The sequence below is a fragment of the Thunnus maccoyii genome, chromosome 14, assembly GCF_910596095.1.
Source record: "Thunnus maccoyii chromosome 14, fThuMac1.1, whole genome shotgun sequence".
NCBI classification, from domain to species: domain Eukaryota; kingdom Metazoa; phylum Chordata; class Actinopteri; order Scombriformes; family Scombridae; genus Thunnus; species Thunnus maccoyii.
In genome coordinates, this window is record NC_056546.1 from 5859289 (window position 1) to 5878504 (window position 19216).

At 39.0% G+C, this 19216-nt stretch overlaps 1 long non-coding RNA gene across 1 annotated transcript; it reads left to right on the plus strand.

Moving 5' to 3' along the window:
• The first annotated feature begins 15854 nt into the window (after positions 1-15854).
• On the plus strand, positions 15855-18097 carry LOC121911971. The gene is made up of 4 exons (XR_006099987.1): positions 15855-15921; positions 16450-16516; positions 16599-16760; positions 17454-18097. It is a non-coding gene; the product is annotated as an uncharacterized LOC121911971 (long non-coding RNA).
• The last annotated feature ends 1119 nt before the right edge of the window (positions 18098-19216 follow it).

Below are 19216 nucleotides of genomic sequence, written 5' to 3' on the forward strand. Positions count from 1 at the left end.
ATAACTGTGGGATATTTGAGGATGTCTAGGATGCATCAGTGTAGGTTGTCATACAATGACACATATAAATAAATCATGAATGAATCATATTAAATATTGGCTGCTGTTTGAACGGTCAGGCAGATGATGTTTGTTGAATTCTGAGATATGAGATTTTGGAGATAGAATAAAAGAGTTTGCCTTCCAGACTGTTTCATTTGAATGATTTTTAGGGGAATGAACAAGTAAAACTTCAGCATTTCAAAACAAAGAAGCAGGGAAAGATGCTTTTGTGATTTGTGTTTTTTTCTTATTTCCTGTCCTATTTATCATCTGGCATCCTCTTTGACTTGTCTCACACAGCCCTTGGGGAGAATATCTGAGTACATACATACATCATGCATATAGTTATATACGATAAATGTAAGCAAAGGTTATTCAAGGCAAACACAAATCTCCAATGTCCGGAAGTAACCCACTATCTGCTGATCAATAGTGCGATCCAGCTTAGAGAGGCTGGTGTTAACGTGTGGTCGATACTAAATAATATGACCCCTTTGTGTAAACTCACTTCCAAATTGAAATACACCCACCTCTGTGTTTGAATCAGATCCTTTTCAAGTGGTGGATTAGATAAGGGACTGCATGTGAGCAGTGCGTCTGCGGTCAGAGCCGAGCTGAGAAGCAGCAGCCGAATGTTAAGTGTCTGCATGTGGAAACTGACCAGCGGTTACATCAGTGCTGTTATTATTCTGTGTTAAACTGAATAATAGAGTGTTAAATTGTATAATGTGGTCAAAGCTGCATCCACACGGGGTCACTGTGGAGTCTAACATGGTCTTCACTGTAAGATCCAGCCTTTATTTGATTTGCCAAAGATGGTAAATCCAATATTTTTCCAGTGGCAGAGAGAATACAGTGGTCCAGATTAAACTTTTGTGGTGGAGTTGTGCTGTTGAGTTGGCTTGAATTAAGAGAATTATTATAAAACAGAGAACATTGGTGCGGTAGAAGAGTCGTTTCAGAGCTCAGAGAGACAATATCAGTGCCAATCCTTTATTGAGATTGTCAGAATCTTAAAATGGGCAAAACTCTATTATTTTGTTCTTCTTCAGTCAAGATGGCACTTGAGTGAGTTAGTACTGTTTTTTCTTACAACATAGCTCACAGAAAAACAGAAAGAGGAGACTCTGTGTGGGTTCTAACTTATAATATTATTATCATTTGCCTAAATACATCCCAAACCAAAATGGTGGAATTCAGTGGGACTGGCTACTAGCTTCATTCCTGATGACCAGTAGTGCTATGGAGCAATGTTTCTAGATGCGGGTCCCTGTTTTGTATGTATGTATTGTGCAAGGATGTACATGCATGCCATCAGTGTTTACGCTATTCTGCTGATCGATAGTAGGTGGCGGTTATGTGCCAACAAACACGGCAGCGAGCAAAGCATAGTTGTAAAAATGCACGATTTGAAATACTTCAATACTGAAATGTTTCATGATGAAGGACATGCACTCAACATGTTTGTGACACCTCAAGGGTACTCACAATGCTTTTTAGCTAGAAACACTTGTAGCCCACCCACTCAATTCTCATTGTACAGTATGTTATGGCATACCTTTTAACATCTCACACATCTGACATCTGACACATCGACACCCGTGCATTGGGAGGTGAATTGTTGAGGGTCTACTGAAATTTACAATTAGCATGTGCCTACAGTAATTAACAAATGTGGTCATGTGGCTCTGACTAGGGTGCAGAGAGGCCTACTAAGCTTATTTTATGGCTTATTGTGAGCTCAAAACTCCCCTGCGTCATACTTAGCCAAACTACAGCCCTTATTTTACCACAGGAATCACTTTACTGTCAGACATGAATAAATATCTAACCACAAAGACTTGACAGCAATAACAAAAAAATATTTATTACAGGACCCAAAGGAAATAAAATAAAATAATACCCGGGGTTTTGTAACTCAGTTCATGATACCATGTCATTGGCGTGCTTGTTGGAGCTCATTTGAAGTCCTCAAGAAAAATATCGTCTGTACTCACTGATCCTTGGAAACTCAGAAAAGCTGTTGGCAGCTATCTTTTGAAACCCTCTGACCAGTGGTGAGCTGTGTGATGGAGAAACCCGACTTGAGGCTATGTCTGTTAGCAAAAGGCAGGTTTCTCTGTCATGCAGCAGCAAGTCCTGAGCACCTCTACCTCTGCTGCAGCAGCATGTGTGGCAGCATCCGAAGCACACTATGCAGAAAGTCACAAATACTAACAAATTTCCTAACTGCTAACTATAAATGTACTCATCATTACAGTTCTCAGATAGCATCCATACTCACTCGGTGCAAAATGTGTTTCCCACACACACTCAATCTCTTCTCATCCAAGGTAGTGAGGGCAATAGGTAGCAGCCCACACGTGTTTATGTCGTTTGTGCCAGTTTAGTAGAATTACTGACTGAAAACAGCTCCAAAACACTGCTCACTCTCCCGTTTTAACACAGTTACACGCTGAGATAAAACTCCTGGCTCTTTACTTTGTTGAACAACAGTAATTCAATCAGGAGAGACAGTTGAATGAGGAAAGATAATGTTTATTATGCAGATAGAAATGATAGTCATAGAGTCTTTGGCTCTTGGACTCTACAAGGACATCATCCCATAGCAGCTGCGAGATAGATCCCCCCGTGGAGTCCAGACACCGGTGGTGGTGGTAGATGATTTCGGATGAGGCTGATAGCTGATGAAGCGATGGTACCAGCGATCCTGTGGAGACTGGGTGGAGATGGGGAGGTGGAGGTGCACACATAACGGCAGCATGCCAGACTAAAGCAGAGAGAGAGAGAGACATATTTAAAAAGACAGCAACCAGATGATAGGCTAACAATGAAAATGAGTTGCCATGCTATTGGGTAGAAGTGATCAGCTGGTGACAACTGAAACTCAAACTATGCTCCCGTGTGTTGACGGCTAGGAAATGATTAAACACGATTGAACAATAGCAATAAAATTACGCCTGGCATGCAAAAGTTAGTCTTTCTGACAGAACTCAAGCTTCATTCAAACAGATTGTACTGAACTTTCTAGTCCCACTGCTCTATGAACCCGGTAGGTTATAACACACATCTCCTGGTTGGCACTGATTGGCTAATAACAGATTGACACCTGACTACCCAATAAACACCCGAAGAAAAAGGACCCAAGAGGTTCCAAGACTACTTAAAACAAAGGACATTTCAACATTGTACCAAACTATAAATTAATGCAAAGTTATTACACTCCAGCAATAATTTAACCAGCACATATTTCCAGATATACTGTATAATTGTTAACTGAAATACATATCAAAGAAACAATATATAAAGAAAATGGTAATATGTAAACAAAGTGTAGAAGGGTACTACACAATGAATGCGAATATAAATGTTGTTTGTTTATAAGACAACTCTACAGGGAACTTTTAGGTAGTATAAGAGGCAGTCAGACCAGGTGAGGTATATCTCCGTGACAACCCAACATCCCACTCTAAAGCTCTGAGAGGAGAGACTGTAGAGATGCCCACTCCTGAGGGAGCCACAACATATTTTCCATCCCTCCTCTGCCCACATCTTCGTAGCTCTTGATTGGCTGAACACGCACTGATCCAGCTAATTAGGTGCTGGCAAACAGGGTTTTTAAAATACAGAGTGTTTCAGTGCTGTACTTTTCAATCCTGCTTTATCCCTCCAGGATCAGGAGTGGGTACCACTGCCATATGCATCCTGTCCTCAGAGAGACAACACCAACTAAGCATACAGTACTTGTTGCATTAAGCAGACAAGGAAAAACTACCTAAAAACTTTAATGGGAAATATGGAGGAAAACATTGTCAGGACTTAACATTAAAAGAGTACCTCTCTAGGCTAGATAATGCCGACTGTTTGGAATAACAAAAAGCAGATCATTGATTCAAACGACATAGAAAATATATTATAGTGCGAATCCACAGACTCCCAAATCAACATACAAAAAATATCACTAACAGGAGAGCTGCTTACAAATATATCAAGGTGAGATAAAACAGCAGCATCAGAATGAAAAACCAATATGAGTCCGGCTACAAACTTATTATATTGCAAATCTCGATGCCTTCACCCAGAGCTGGTCAAGTTCGAAGTTCACGTCCAACAATTGTCAACTTGTCACAGACTTGGCAGAAATGGAATATAATATTCCACTGACTGTTTTAATTAGTATATAATCCAATGAAAATAAGAATCATTGTGCCTTAGAATGAGCCCTACATAGGGAGCAGGTCCACTTCCATGGACCTTGCACCACCATATTTCTACAGTAGCCCAGAACGGACAAACCACTGGCTCTAGAGAGGGCCTTTGGCGTTTTTATCATGAGCTTCGCGACCACCGTAGACTCTCCTACACGTTTGGAAGTGGAGGGTGAGGGGAGGGGTATTCAGTTGGTTGCAGTCTGCAACCTCACCACCGCTAAATGCCCTTAAATCTTACACATTGGTCCTTTAAAAGTCAGTCTTAGATTCAATTTTATCAAATCCATGACAAGATGGATTAGAGCTGTGGGTCTACAGATTGGAGCTCAGACAGCGTGTTGTGTTGACACTGATTAAACTGTGCCTTGCCAAGAGACAGTGGTACATGAATATGAATCCTATCTTTATTATCATCCCCTTTTGATCCGAAGTGTGTATCAGTACTGATAGGAAACTCTGCCCAGTGCAGCTTTACGTTTGGTAGATAGATCGCCAAATCCAGGCTTATTTCTGAAAAGTGCAATTCAATTTGTCCATCTGAACTCGCCACTCTTGAAAACAAAGCCTTACTTTTTGCACAGAGTCAATTACAAGACCAAAGGACACAATTCCTGCCGCAGTATCTCTCCCTGCAGATCCAGCCTTCACATGCTCCATCTGCCGCAAGATCTGGGATGGATCCATTCGGCTGTAGAAGCAGAGAGCTGCTATCAAACAGTCAAACTAATGGAAGCACTGCCATCCTGTTTCTTTTCAATGACCCCCCACAAACCAGGAGGTAAGACTGTCTGTTTGTGTGTGTTTTTATTTGTGCTTTTATATGTTCCAAATGTTCCAAATAATGCCATAGCAGCAGGTTGTTCAACTTAAAGTGGCTTAAATGACAAACCACAACAACTACATGCCTGTGCAACAAGAACCAACTGTGTATGAATGTGTTTGTGTGTGTGTAGGTGTGTGTGTGTGTGTGTGTGTGTTAAGTGATGATGAAACATAGGTAGGGTGCTGTAGTGGGCTGCTCCCTACCTTTCAAAAACTCCAAAACCCTGCTGTCTTCATGACAAGCTACACACACACACACACTCACACACACACATAGCGATCCTAATTGCTGTCTCTCTCCTGCAGGGTGAGAAAATAGGCTACCTGAAGGCATCTCTCACCCACTCCTTTCCTCCCACCTCTTCTTCAGCTGCGTTCCCTCTCTTTCCTCCCTCTCTTCTTGTCTTCATGCATCTCATTCCTCGTTTCCTTGTGTCTCATTACCTTGCCTCCCAGTTTTTTCCTGGTCTTATTTTTTTTTTTTTACTCTCTCCTGCTTCGGGTTTGTTGCATTTGTCTTTCCTCCTGATCCTCTTCTCTCCTGTCTTTCTACCACTTGTCATCCACCAGGTGGTAAATTGAAAAGGATGCAAAGAAAGGAGGAGACACATACTCCTATATATTAAAATGCACGACTGAAATTCCCTGCAAATTGCAAGTTAAGGTGTCAGCTGTCATATACCTTTATGACTTTGGAAAGTTGGACATACACTGAGTTTCAGAGTCACAAAGGAAACAAGGAAGCAGAAAAGGATGAAGAACTCTAAGAGAATCCATACATTTCCCTCCCTTCCCTTTTCTCTCTGTTGCACCCATCCTCTATCCTCCTCTCAAGGTGTACAAATGTGATCACAAGCCAATAAAAAAGACTCGTTTAGAAGCAAATAAAAGCATCAGCAGCTATAAACTTACATACATCAACCTCCCAGGATGTTAGAAGAATACTCATCGAGTAACTTTTTGTTGCGCCATTAGGAGATTGGCAGAAACTGACAGCTCTTTTAAAATGATTATACCACCCACTGAACCGCTGCAGTGAGTTGAAGTGTTGCACAGTTTGAGCAAACTAAACCAACACCAATCTTCCTTCACATGTTGTTCAATTGATTTAGGAGCTTATTTGCCAAAACTAGTTTTGATTTTTTCTTTTTTTTTTTAAAGTAGTATCATTTTCATTATGGATAGAAGTGTCTCACCTCACCATGCTTCCTCTGAAGCACATCCTGTCTCTTACCCATTGCTAATAGGTTGTTTATATTTTATACAAATCTACTCTGCCTTTTCTTTTCCTAGTACTTCATTTATTTTTTAAATCTCTTTTATGATCCTCTAGATGATCTAGATTTTCAGTGCACTTTGACAGTACAAGTCAAGAATAAAAGGACTTAAAGCTCATTCTTCCATTCCAATCTTTCATCCATCCATGCATCCATCAATCAATCAATTTCCTGCCACTTATCCAGGTCTGGACTGGGTGCAATTTTGTTGTTTTGGTCACTACATAATGCTCCTGACTACTGGTGACAGTTGAAAGGTAGATCACCTGCTGAAATGAGAGCTTTCTAATCAGGCTGACTTCACGGTTCATCTTACTGGCAGAAGATGGAGATACCTGAATGAATTAAACCATGCAATCACTATGATCTTTGGCATCACATTCAATGGCTTTCAAGGGCTTGTTTGCTGACATTCAAGGACAGAAGTTTGGCATTTTTTAGTCTGAAACCAAATGATTCATAATCTGACGCAAGAAGAACATTCATCTCAGTCACATGGTTTTCCTCATTATGTGAAGTGTTGATTCTTGGATAGAGAAGGCAGATGAAGGTCAAAATGATGAAGGACACTATATTTAAAGTAAAGTTTGACCACTCTTATATAGCCACTTTTGAAGAATACAGCCCTTATACGATTGACTCATTAAGTGTCTATCGCTAACCTGTTAGCAAACAATTGTCCACGCACACATCCAGCAGAAGCAACACAGGCCTTTTCTTCACAGAAGACATTTTGACTTGTCACAGTAGGAAAAACACAGGTGTAAGTAATAAAAATAATGACAGCCAAATTACATTATGTCACTTCAGTTTCAGGGTCCTTGTATTGTGCATTCTGGATCACTGTCACACTGTCAAGGCTTACTGGGACACTTGGATAGAGCAGAGCCATCATTAATATTATTAGTAACACCTGTGCTTTTCCTACTACGATACATCCATATGTCTGTTGTAAGAAAAGGCCTATTACTTGAGCCATTTGCGTCTGTTCCTGATGAATGTAGGTCTGTTAAATTGACGTTTTAGCTATTATTTGGTCACCAACAAACTTGTGAGGGAAATATTTATCAGTTCAGCTGCTAAATTTTTCCACCATGCACTTGTTTACTCTGTCTCTGCTGTTCGATGCTGCGCAGCTATCGTATCCTGGGCTTACCTGAGTTTGTCTGCTGAAAATGGCTGCAAAAGGTTAATTGGTGAGAGTGATGAAACGTGAAATGAGCAAAAATAGGATAAAAAACTGTGTAGAGCTGCTTTTTTCACTGCTGCTTTAGGAGTTTTGGACTTTTTTCTTATGTTCAAAGGTAGATCTGACTCATGTAAACCTTGAACCCAGAAAACAGACTTGACACGATGCTGCTGATTATAACTAACTGCTACACTGCCAACAATTAACAAGGCCAACTCTTCTAGATGATCATAGGATTAAATCCATTGTGCAATGATATTAGCTCCTAACTCTGTTTTACAGTCAACTCACACTGGTTGTAAACTCAGTGTATTGCCTGTTTCTCTCCTGTCCAACCCTGCTCTACATTCTTTTTATACTCTGAGAGAAAGAGAAAGGGAGAGATAGAGGGCTGCCCTCAGGCGTACACACACACAACACACACACACACAACACACACACACACACACACACACAGGCATACATACAGGTTATCTCGACTCCCATGCTGGTTTATTTGCTTTATTCACTCAGCCTGTCATATTGCTTGACTGACGCAACAGCACGGCAGGGAGAAAAGCCAATTTTCTAACTTCACTTTAAACGTACCATGTGAAGACTGAATTAATTTTGATGATTGCAAAAGCTAGAGGAGAAAATTAAAATCACAACAACAGATAGATTGCACTGTGATATCTACACGGAACAAAAGGACGTGGCTGAGGTAGAATGTGTTTCTTGTTCAAGATATGACTATTAGGATATAAACTATCTGCAAGTATTCCTACCCAAAAGAAAGAAAAACACTTAGACAATTAGGAGTCATATAATTGACTCATAGATTTCAAGATGATCAGTGATAGAACAATTTAACTTTAACATGAGATAACAGCAAGATGCTTTACTTTCTCCTGTTTCCAAACTCCCGTCTGCTTTAAAGCTCTGAAGTGATGAACTACTGGTCTCTCCAACAATCTGTAGCAGCCTGATACCTTCTTATCAGGATCATGACAGAATTAAGCCTGTCCCGAAATGCATTGGGAAGGAGAGAAACATCCACAACAGGTCACTGATCCGTGACGCGACGGAGACAGTCACACTCAGACTCGCAATTTAGAGCCTCAAATCAATCCAAATGATACTTGAATTGTGGGAGGACTCGAGTGCTCACAGGTAGTTGAGTTAAATTGGGCTGAGATGCTTTTCCAGCACTAGAGGACCAATTGCGAAATGGCTCTGGCCCATATATGGCGGCCAGATTTGGTTTTAAGGATGGGCGCAGATCCACACAGTCTGAGCAAATACATGTCAATGCTGATGGCCAATTCGATGCAAATGCAAAAGATTTTTTTCTCTTCCCTTTTGATTGAAATTTTCAGTAAAATGTTGGCTCATTTAATTACAGTTGCTTTGGTTGCTGTGATATGGCTTATAAACAAATTAAGTGGTGATATCAAAAGTGAGAGGGGTTTGTTTATTGTAATGTCCAACCAACCAATTTCATATATCTTGACATATGCATATTATGTGTTTTAAATAGAGTTTATTTAAAGGAATATTAGGTCTCTTTTTTATGGAAATTATGCATACTATCCAGCCCTGTCAGGATGAATTTTTCAGTTCTTAAATTTCTTATAAGATATTGTGCACATGAAAGGGAAAGCTTTGACCATACTGCAGGCTACCATCACATTACACTACAAAACTAATAACAGTGATAAAGAAAGAAACAGAAAGCCGCTTAAACATTAAAAAAAGACTTGTTATTAATTCTGGTTTTGGGTCAGTAAACATCATAAATTGGTTAAATTGACTTTCAAACATAGTTTGACCATCACACTTAACGCTGGTGTTTGAGTTTTACATGGATGTCAGACTCTGTGACATTGTTGCACATTTTCATACATATTTAATAGAGAGAAAAGGGGGAATAATCATTCAGTTTATTTACAGTATTGATGACAACAGGGATCCCCCAATCCCAAAGTACCAATACAAGTACATATCCATCTTTACAAGACTGTAGGATTGTGGTTAGTAGCTGAGTTACTCTGTATATTCAAATGTAGCCAATGATAGAGCATGAACAAAAAATATCAGGAAAAAAGAGACTGTGCAGGAACATGTCTATACACCAGCGCTCGCTTCAAGCCTTGTCAACATGTATTACCGATAGCGGAAAAGAGGAACATTCCACATGCAAACACACATTCCTGTGCAGATTTTACTCTAAATGTAAATGTAAGAGAGTGGCAGAAAAAGAGGAAAAGAGAGGAGGAAGAGGAGGAAGGGGAGAGATGAGGCAAAGAGTAGAAGAAGAAAAAGAAGAATGACTTGATGTGCGCTTTCTGTGACTCATAGTGGATGGCAGATCCCGCTGTGGGATCTGAAGGCAGAGAAACCAAAATAAACATGGTTGTCACCAAAAAGAAAAGATTTTACCGCATCAATGCTCCGTGACAGCTGTCAATATCAAGAGAGCAGAATAGGAAGAGGAGGAAGAGGAGGAGGAGAGAAGGTATAGGGTTTGGTGAAAGGAGGGAAGGACAGATGGTTGGAGGATGTTACATCACTGATGCTATAGGACAGCTGTCAATAAAAAGGAGATAGAAGAAGAAATAGGGATGACTGTAGGGAAGGGGAAAGGCAGGGGAGAGTGGTAAGGTGACAAAGACATTGTCAGTGTCAGTTACTGAGATGCAGGAAAGAAAGTGGTGAAAGACAAAGTAGGAAGGAGGAAGAAAATGACAAAGCAGAGAAAGTCAGTGAAACATAGTGATGCTGTTGTCACTGTCAGCAAGAGTGAGTTGAGGAAGACAGGGAGGAAGTGACATATTTGTCAGGCAGTGCCAGTTTTCTGCTCTTACTGTAGCAAACATACTAGTTCTGCTCTGCACACCGGCATTAACAGGAGGGAAGTACACTTCAACAAAGTGGAGAGGGAAAAGACATCACATTACAGTTTTGCCCTCCAAAGAACACCACTTTTGGGAAGTGGCTACTTCTTTATACTGTTCACTTTCTGCAGGGTATGCCTCATTTGGAAAGTGTGACTGAACAATTATCATTTTGTCACAAATGATTCAGAGGCTTTTTCAGGTCAGTCAAGAAACAAACAAAAGCATTTTTTTATATAAACGTATCCAAGTACACCATAGATGAGTGAGTGATAGTTACCGACCTAGATCACAAAACTGTATTTGGTTAAAGTTGACACCTGATTTTCTGGCCTCTTGGGAGAAAAGGAGCCACAACTAGCTAAAAGTTGCATATGTCAGTCATATTATCACCTTATATATTTTCCTTGCCCTGGCTAATGTGTCATCAGACCTCCAAAGTCCTCCAAATTAAACAACCAAATAGGTTGCTTGACCATGCACTCAACAGCTGATAGGAGCTTACTGATAAGACCCATAGGAGTTTTCTAATGTGGTGCCTCTATCAGCAGTAACCAGCAGGACAACATAATTTGTCTGTGCTTTCCAAAAAAAACGTTACAAATCACTGTTAAAAAATAATTATGTTTTATGGTGTGATAATGCTGTGGTTAAGGTCTGGTTAGGTTTCAGATGCAAAAACACTTGGTTAGGGTGAGGGAAAGATCATATTTTGGGTTAATATGATCACTTGAAACATGGCGTGGGTTAGGGTTTTTAAAAAAAAAACTGTCCTAACTGCCAGCTCTGAATATGGAAATGTGTTACCTTATATGGACGTCATCTGAACTTCTCTGAGTCATAATTACTACAGTTGCTAGATGGCATCTGTCACTCAAATGTAACTATAGGTCATTTTCTGGCAACTGACATTACAACCCATTGTGTTGTTTTATCGTGGGAGGACATGCTCCATCAGACACAAAACAACATTAGCATTCACTGTTTCTGTTTCTATCGAGCTGATGAAAATAAGCCCAATATTCACTCTCCTCCCTTCTTGCTCATGAGGTAAATATATATGGCTGTTTAGCTGCTAGATGTTCCACTTTCTTCACTGGCTAGTCACTACTTTTTTGCTGAAAACGGCTGGCTGCTGCTGCTGGAAATGAGGGTGATGGTAGTGGTAAGGATGAACCACAGTTAGTGTCCTGTGAAACCAAAACAATAGGCTAAAAGTATGCAATCATTGTTAATCAACATCAATCAGAGGTTTGAGGTTTCTTTTTTTTCCTATTGAGTTTAGGCAATGTTCTTTTTCTTGTCTGTTTACCTGTGGTTACTAACAACCCAGGTCTAAAATAAACCCTTTTACTATTAATTCCAAACTAATAGTTCCCGTTTCTAGAGACACATAATGGTACTTCCCATGGGAAGACAATCATCAGCCAATATTCCAGTTTGCAATGCATTACTGAAATTAGCATTTACTGTTTTGACATTTAGATGTAACAGAAATCATTTCAGTGGGTGATAGTTGCTCAACTACCTGAAGTCTGAGCACATAGGTGGAGCAAAACCACTGCATCTTCTCAATCAAGATGAATCCAGCCCATGAATTCTGAATGTTTTCCAGTTTTCTCTTAGTGAGACAGTAAAGTAGATTGATTTGGGTCCAGGTCATGGTCATGTGTGCTGACAAACCTCCAACATGTAGCCAATGGTTAAAGAGTTAAAACAGAACTGGTGTGTGTGCATTTGGATACAAGGCTGACCAGCTGACCACTGAGGTGAATGGTTAGGCTACTTCCAGATGTTTTTATTTTTTTTTTGTATTTAATTATGTATTTATCTTTTGTGGGTCCACTTGGTCCTCTCCATTGTCTGACTGAAGATTTCGCTCTTTCCCATCTCCACCCACTTCCTCCCCAACCCCTTAACATTTCCAGTCTGTCTTTCTCGAGAGATGAGAGCCTTCATTTTAATAAAAGCCGCATTACTGGAATTCTACAAAGAGAGAGAGAGGGAGCAAGAGAATGGGTTTAATGGGGTCTGGATAAACCTACAGAAACTGGGTCACCTCCCATGGCCGTCCACATACACATTTCAAAGCATCATGCAGTACATACACACAAAATGCATCTATACTGTATATTTGTAACATCTGCCATCCATTCAGGTGTTTTCTCTGTTTTCACAATAAAACTGAAAGGTAGAACATGTTCATCAATTAATTTAGTTCATGTAAGTAGGTGGCAGATCTCATCATATCCACCACAGCACATAATCTTCTTATTATCAACATTATACACCCCACCCAACTAATGGGACTGCATTTGAATGTCTCCATTAAGCCATTACAGAACAGAATGAGGAATGGGAATGGAAAGGAACAATTCAGTGGCTTACTGGCTGTATACTTGATGACTGTATACTATACAGGATGTTTGTGCTCGTCTTTGTCTGTATTCAGAAAGGAAAAATCAGTGGATGTGCGTCCACATGGGTTCATGTGTGTGTATTTGTGTTCTAAATGTGTGTCCACGGTGTAAATTAAGCCAAGATCCAATTATATTGATGACAATCCAATTACCTATCCATGTGTGGAGGTGATCACATTTAACAAACTAAGCTGTCCTAATCAACACATGGCAAGCTTGCTAACAGAAATGAAATCTCAGTTGGATAGTTTCTGTTGTGTGATTGGTTTTGTTGCTTGGTTGTGTTTGTATTTATGTTCTTCTCAGTGAAAGTGATTCAGACTTGCAGAAGAATGATTATGTGCATGTAGTTCTGTGGCTCGACTGCACATAACAACATCAAAATTTTCTTTTTTTTGTCGCCAAAATATAAAATCTTGAAGTACAATATCAGGTTGTAGTAACTAAAGTGATATTAAACTTTTATGGTTATGTTTTTACACATTTGGTTAAGGTTAGAGAAAGATCATGTTCTTGGTTTATTTATATAGCACCTTTCAAAACACAGTTACAAGCTGCTTTACGATAAAAAACAAAACACATTTAAACCACAGAGAGATTAAAACTCTGTGAACATAATCCAGGCAGTGATTACATTTGTCATGCAACATAATTGGGAAAAGTATTTATTAGCATATAAATGAAATTTCTAGGAGACAGGGTTCTACCTTTAGGTCCATTTTATTTAGATTATACTACATTGTAGTGGTGAATGTTCTCAAACAAACTTGCAATTAATCACACATGGTGAAAACCCCGAAGCAGTCACCTTCTTAGCCCCGTTAGTAATTTGTCTTTGATTAACAAAGCTTTTAAATCAAATTGTTCAAATGTCATGTCATTTTGCTCCATTTTCCCACCTCATTTACATCCAGGCTTCCTTAAATGTAACTTAATTTCCATCACAAGCCAAATCCAAGCTTCAAAACCTTCTGGTAATGTAAGTCCTACAGTTTATGGTTTCAACAAGTTCAAGAAGTTCAGCGTGTGCAAATTTTGATTTCAGAAGATCTAAGAAAGCAGGAGAACCTGATGGATGTTTGTGTCTTTGTATCTGTGTTTTGCATGGTGATCACGGATCAAAAAGAAAAGATAAAATGATGACAACCACAACACAGGAAATGCATCGAGAGTCAACTGATGAAAAAACACTGGCATAATTTTCTCTCCTTTTCTGTGCCACTTTAGATTTCTTCATCGTTTCGTGCCTCTGTTTCCACTTCCTACCAAACAAGCTGTGTGGAAACCCTCCAAACACTTTCCATTCCATGTCGAACTTCATAGGAAACAAGCTGAGAGGATAGAGTGCACACTGTGTGCATATGTATATGTGTGTGTGTGTGTGTGAGAGAGAGAGTTCTGCATGTGAGAGGCAAGGCACTGTGGGTTAGAAATAGCAGAATATACCCTGAGAGCCCTTTCATCCTGAAGCATGTGTCTAGTTAAGGCAATTCTTCTTCTGATTGACTCCGGAGGTGGTGTGTATGTGCGTGTGTCTGTGTATGTGTGTGTATGTGTGCACTTCTTCAATTGACTCCGTAGGTGACAGCACATACTGTGAGTGTGAATATCACTCTGTGTGTACGTGTGACCTATTTTCCAGCCATTTCCCTGGTTTTGAATGTTTTGTCAGGTGGCACAGCAGCAATATAAACTGGTTTAATAGCTGCTGCTGAAATGACAGCTACATTTCTACCATTGGGTGTCTCTATTTCTCTCCTTCTCTCTCTCAGTCCTGTATTTTTCACTTTACCTTATCTGTCCTACTCTTCTTTTATCTGCCTCTCTTTTTCATCACTCTGTCTGGCTATATCAATCTTTTCCCTTCGACTTTCTGCCTCTCACTCTCAATTCCAGTCTTCATTTTAGATCATTTCATCACCAGCTGTCAGACATGAGCACTTGCCCAAGGAGTTTACAAAATGCTACATTTTAAGACATTTAAAAAGAAAGGGATGTTTTTTTTCCATTGGAAAATTTCACATAGAGACATACATTTATTAAGGACAAACCAAGATCTATGCAGAGATTTATGGTTTACAAACCAATGAGTGTATATGTCAGTACTGTATATCCCAGTTTGTGACATTTATCAGTACACACACACTTAGAAAAATTAAAAAAAGAAATGGTTTCTTTTCTGCTATTGTTGTTGTATTTGTCACATGACCATTATGAACTAAAACAAGACAAAATTAAATATGACAAGCTTACAGTTTAGGTGTCATTTTATGGGGAGACAGTTAATTCCATACAAATCATTTACCCCTTCAATTAACATGTTGATGCATACCAATGAAAACAAGAGTACAAATACAAATTGAAACTAACCATTATTATTTAATGAACATTTATTTTTATTGCTTGATAAATATACCATTAGGTACAATTAGAAGACTTCTTTCTGTATTCATTACAGAGCTCTGAGCTATTTCTGTATTGTTCTTTTCATTTAACTTTAAAATAACTGTGAGTGAATTTCCCCAAATAAGTGAAGCTCCCAAAAGAAGATGGGTTATAAATCCTTCATGGATAGGTTCACAATTTTCAAGTCTGTCCTAAAACAATATTCAGGTGCCCAAACTAACATTGACACATGTTTTTCGCAGTAAAGAGTTTGCACACTAACTAAGCTAGCTGTCCCATCCAGTAAGTTTGAACTTGCTCATTTTTAAAGAGGCTCATAACTAACATTACCTGCGACGTTAACTTATATGTTAACTGTTAGCTTTTGTCTCTGCTGTCCTGCTGTTTCCCTCACAGCGTTACTACAGTGCTGGAAACTGTGTAAACTTTAGAACACTGGTTTAAGGTAAGCAGAAAATTTAACGTTGACATATTTACATAATTACATACTAGAGGAATAACTGTGATGATGTAGGATACAGGCAGAGATTCAGCTTAGTAATGTTAACCTTAGTGCTTGTTTGAAGCTCCGTCCGTTGTGTGTACATTTGTGTGTGTTTCAGATGCTATGGTGCGTTAATGAGGTGCTGCGTCATCACTGAAGGTGTGCAGGACGATGTTTCTGTGAAAGATATTTCTGTAAGAATCCCCTGGTCTCTGTTGTGGAAAATCCCACAGTTAAATGTGCCATGCTGTTAGGTTTCTGCCATATACGATTTCACCAAAATGCAGCCATGTCTGGTTTGCAAATGCATAAGTTAGTCACTGAGAAGGACTTGTATTGATTTGTGGCTGGTCAGGTGTGTAATTATTGGATGTGTTTTATCAGTTATTGTGAGTCATCTTATAGCGGTAGTGAGTCGTAACCAGACTGGTGGTGAGTGAAATAATCTATCCAGCCGCCATGCTTGACTGTTTGCTTGTTGTTGCTTGTGGGAGAAAAAAAACTGTTAACCAGAGTTGACTGGTAGAGATCCCATGTGTTCAAGTTCTGTAAATGCATATGCTGGTTGATTTTTAACTGTCTCAGTATTTTTTGGTGTTTTTGCTCTGGGATTCTACTCTGTTTAAACTTGGTGTTATTTAGGCAAAAATACAAGCTGCTGTATATTCTAAGATAAATGCTACTGTATGTGCAGAATGTTACAGTTCAGTTTTATTTTGCAGGCTTGTTCCACACCCACTGATGTTGAATGTACTGCGATACGAGGATCCCCTCACTTTATTGTCCAAGGTGATGTCAATATTTAATATATACCTCACATTACCAGTCTTTGCACAGTAAGACATGATTGGTACATCTTGTTTTGTTACAGGGGACATAATGAAGCTAAGGGCATGAATGACCTGTATTAAAGGTCAAGTGCTTGTGGGACCTCAGGACTTCTCCAGTGGTTTGACTGCATTTTTTTCAAACTACTACGATTTTAATCTACACTATCCCAATGATGCCTCATGCACATGGAATTTATCCAAAGGTAATGCAATAGTCTTTAAATTAATACTGTGCTTGAGTGCTGGCTAGCTCTCTTAACATTCCAGCTTATGCTTCCACTGCTCTTTGCTTGTTGCTAACTATGCCTAGTTTTATCAACGGTTTACACTAGGGGTGGTTGGGTGACTGGTATTCCTGCTGGTCCAGCAGAGTAATTATTACCACATAACTTCAGTTCCATTGTTGTCCAAAAACTATTAAAACATGTCAATGAACCATACCGCTGCACTGGGTGACATGCTCCCTCGTCACTGAAGTTTTTGTCTACAGTAGCTTGTTTAGAAATGGCTCCAATGACTAAAAATCATCAGTCATCAAATCCTTTGACATGCATCATAAAACCACATTAAAGCAGATCAGATCACTGCATTAGTGACCCCTGCTGCCTGGTCAAGGAGCCTGAACCAATTAGTAGTGACCATGGTTAATCCCTTCATCTGATTAGATTTACATATCACTCTTAATTTACTGTATTTGGTGTTCTGAGAAACATAATAATATTGCATGTGCTTTGGACAGGCTCAAACTGGCAAACTGGCAATTCTGGCAAATGCCAGATGGGCCAGCCCACCTAATGGGCTGCAAGGCCACCACCAGCAATGTGGGAAAAAAATGTGGGAAAAGTTTGTTTTATTTGTGAAGTTACAGATTGTTACTGTTTGTCTTTTGTTTACAGGTACCTCTTTGGCCTACAGGCAGACAAGCTCAAGTTAAAGAGGCAGAATGGAGACATCAACTAAGAAGTGCATTCATTAGAAAACCTAGTGACTTTGAGTGGATGTCATTGTAAACAAGGTGTAAAAGGACAGTGCAGACTTGCATGTAGCACAAGATTTCCTCTTTTGCTAAAGAAAAACTGCTAAAATATTTTTGGGGATATTAATTAATACTTCCTTTTTCAGTTATAAGCACATCGGGAGGGAATTTCTTCATGGCCAGTGTAGACAGGAGGAATGGGTGTAGCAAACAATAATTCAAAGCACTGCAATATACAAATGGTCATGTGAGAATTGTTTTCAGACAGACTTGAAAAAATGTGAACCTATCTTTTCATATATGGTAGTGCATTCAATTTTTCTGCGACTGCAGATATGCTAGTTTACATTGTGTTGGTAAACAACTTTCTAAATTGAAAACACAGTGGAACAAAATTTGGGAGATAAAGTATGAAGCTTATTATGAATATTCAAGCTTTTAAGATTTTGCAAAGTCAACCCACCAAAATAATTGCATTGTCCTGCAGTAGTAGCAATGACCTGTAAAATGTATATAAAATTGCAAAATAAATGTCTTAAACTGATTTTGCTTGTTTCTTTGTTTGAATGTAACCTTCTTATGTTATGGGTTTGTTTTAGGTTAACAGAAAAAATGTGAACAGGTCAAATTTTGCAGTATTTTTCTATGTTATTTTAAGTGTAAATTTACAGTAAATTACTAGCCACTGAGTTGCATTACTTTTACAGAATATAATGTAATTATACAACAGCATACTGCCATATCACAGTAATCTGGTGGACATTTTTACAGTAAAATGACAGTTCAATACAGTAACTCTACAGCATCATATTGTGATATTAAAGTAATTTGCTGTAAAGTTACAGTGCAATACAGTAATTCTACAGTAACATACTGCTATATCGGTAATTTGATGGTGCAGCAGAATGTGAAGTCACAGTATACAACTGTCATTTTACGATAATTTACTGTGAAAATTTGAAAAACACTAATTTACTGTAAACTCAAAGTTAAATATTTTACAGTGTGGATTTTGTTCCCCATCATTTACACTGTAAGTGCATTTCTTCTAGTGGTCCGTATGAACAGAGATTACAGAGAGCAAAACCAGTTTCAATGTTCATTTGGACTCCTGACTGTTGTTTTAAGACAGACTTGAAAAGTTATGAACCTATCCAGGATAACACTTGTTGTTTGTGTTTCATTTCCTTCTTTTTGAGTATGCACGTCAGCACATTTTTATCTTTTATGTTTGGTTTGCTTTTGTGGTGTAAATGTTACAAAGACAAATGTTTTTGCTTGTGTGAAAATGTTGTTAAGGTTGGAAAGTCTGCAAGGGGGCATATGAACAACCCACATAAGTATGCTGTGGTTACACTGGACAGCTCTCAGGTGTGTTTATGCATGTAAAGTCTGTGAAGGAAGGTGTTTCTTAAACAGTGCATGCATGATCAGTAAATATTCCCCATGTGAATAAAGGTTTACAAAAGAAGGGTCGACGTGCTGGTTCTGTTAAAGTAGGTTACGAACTGCACAACAGCTTTTGACTGGTGTTGGCATAAATGGGGCCTAAGAGAAATTCATTTTAGCTGAATCCCATGAGGTGATTATATCCACCATTCATTTCTCATGTATGACGTCTTTACTTATAAATGAATAAACAACACTTCTATTTGGGGCAATAATTATTAGTTTCCTCACATC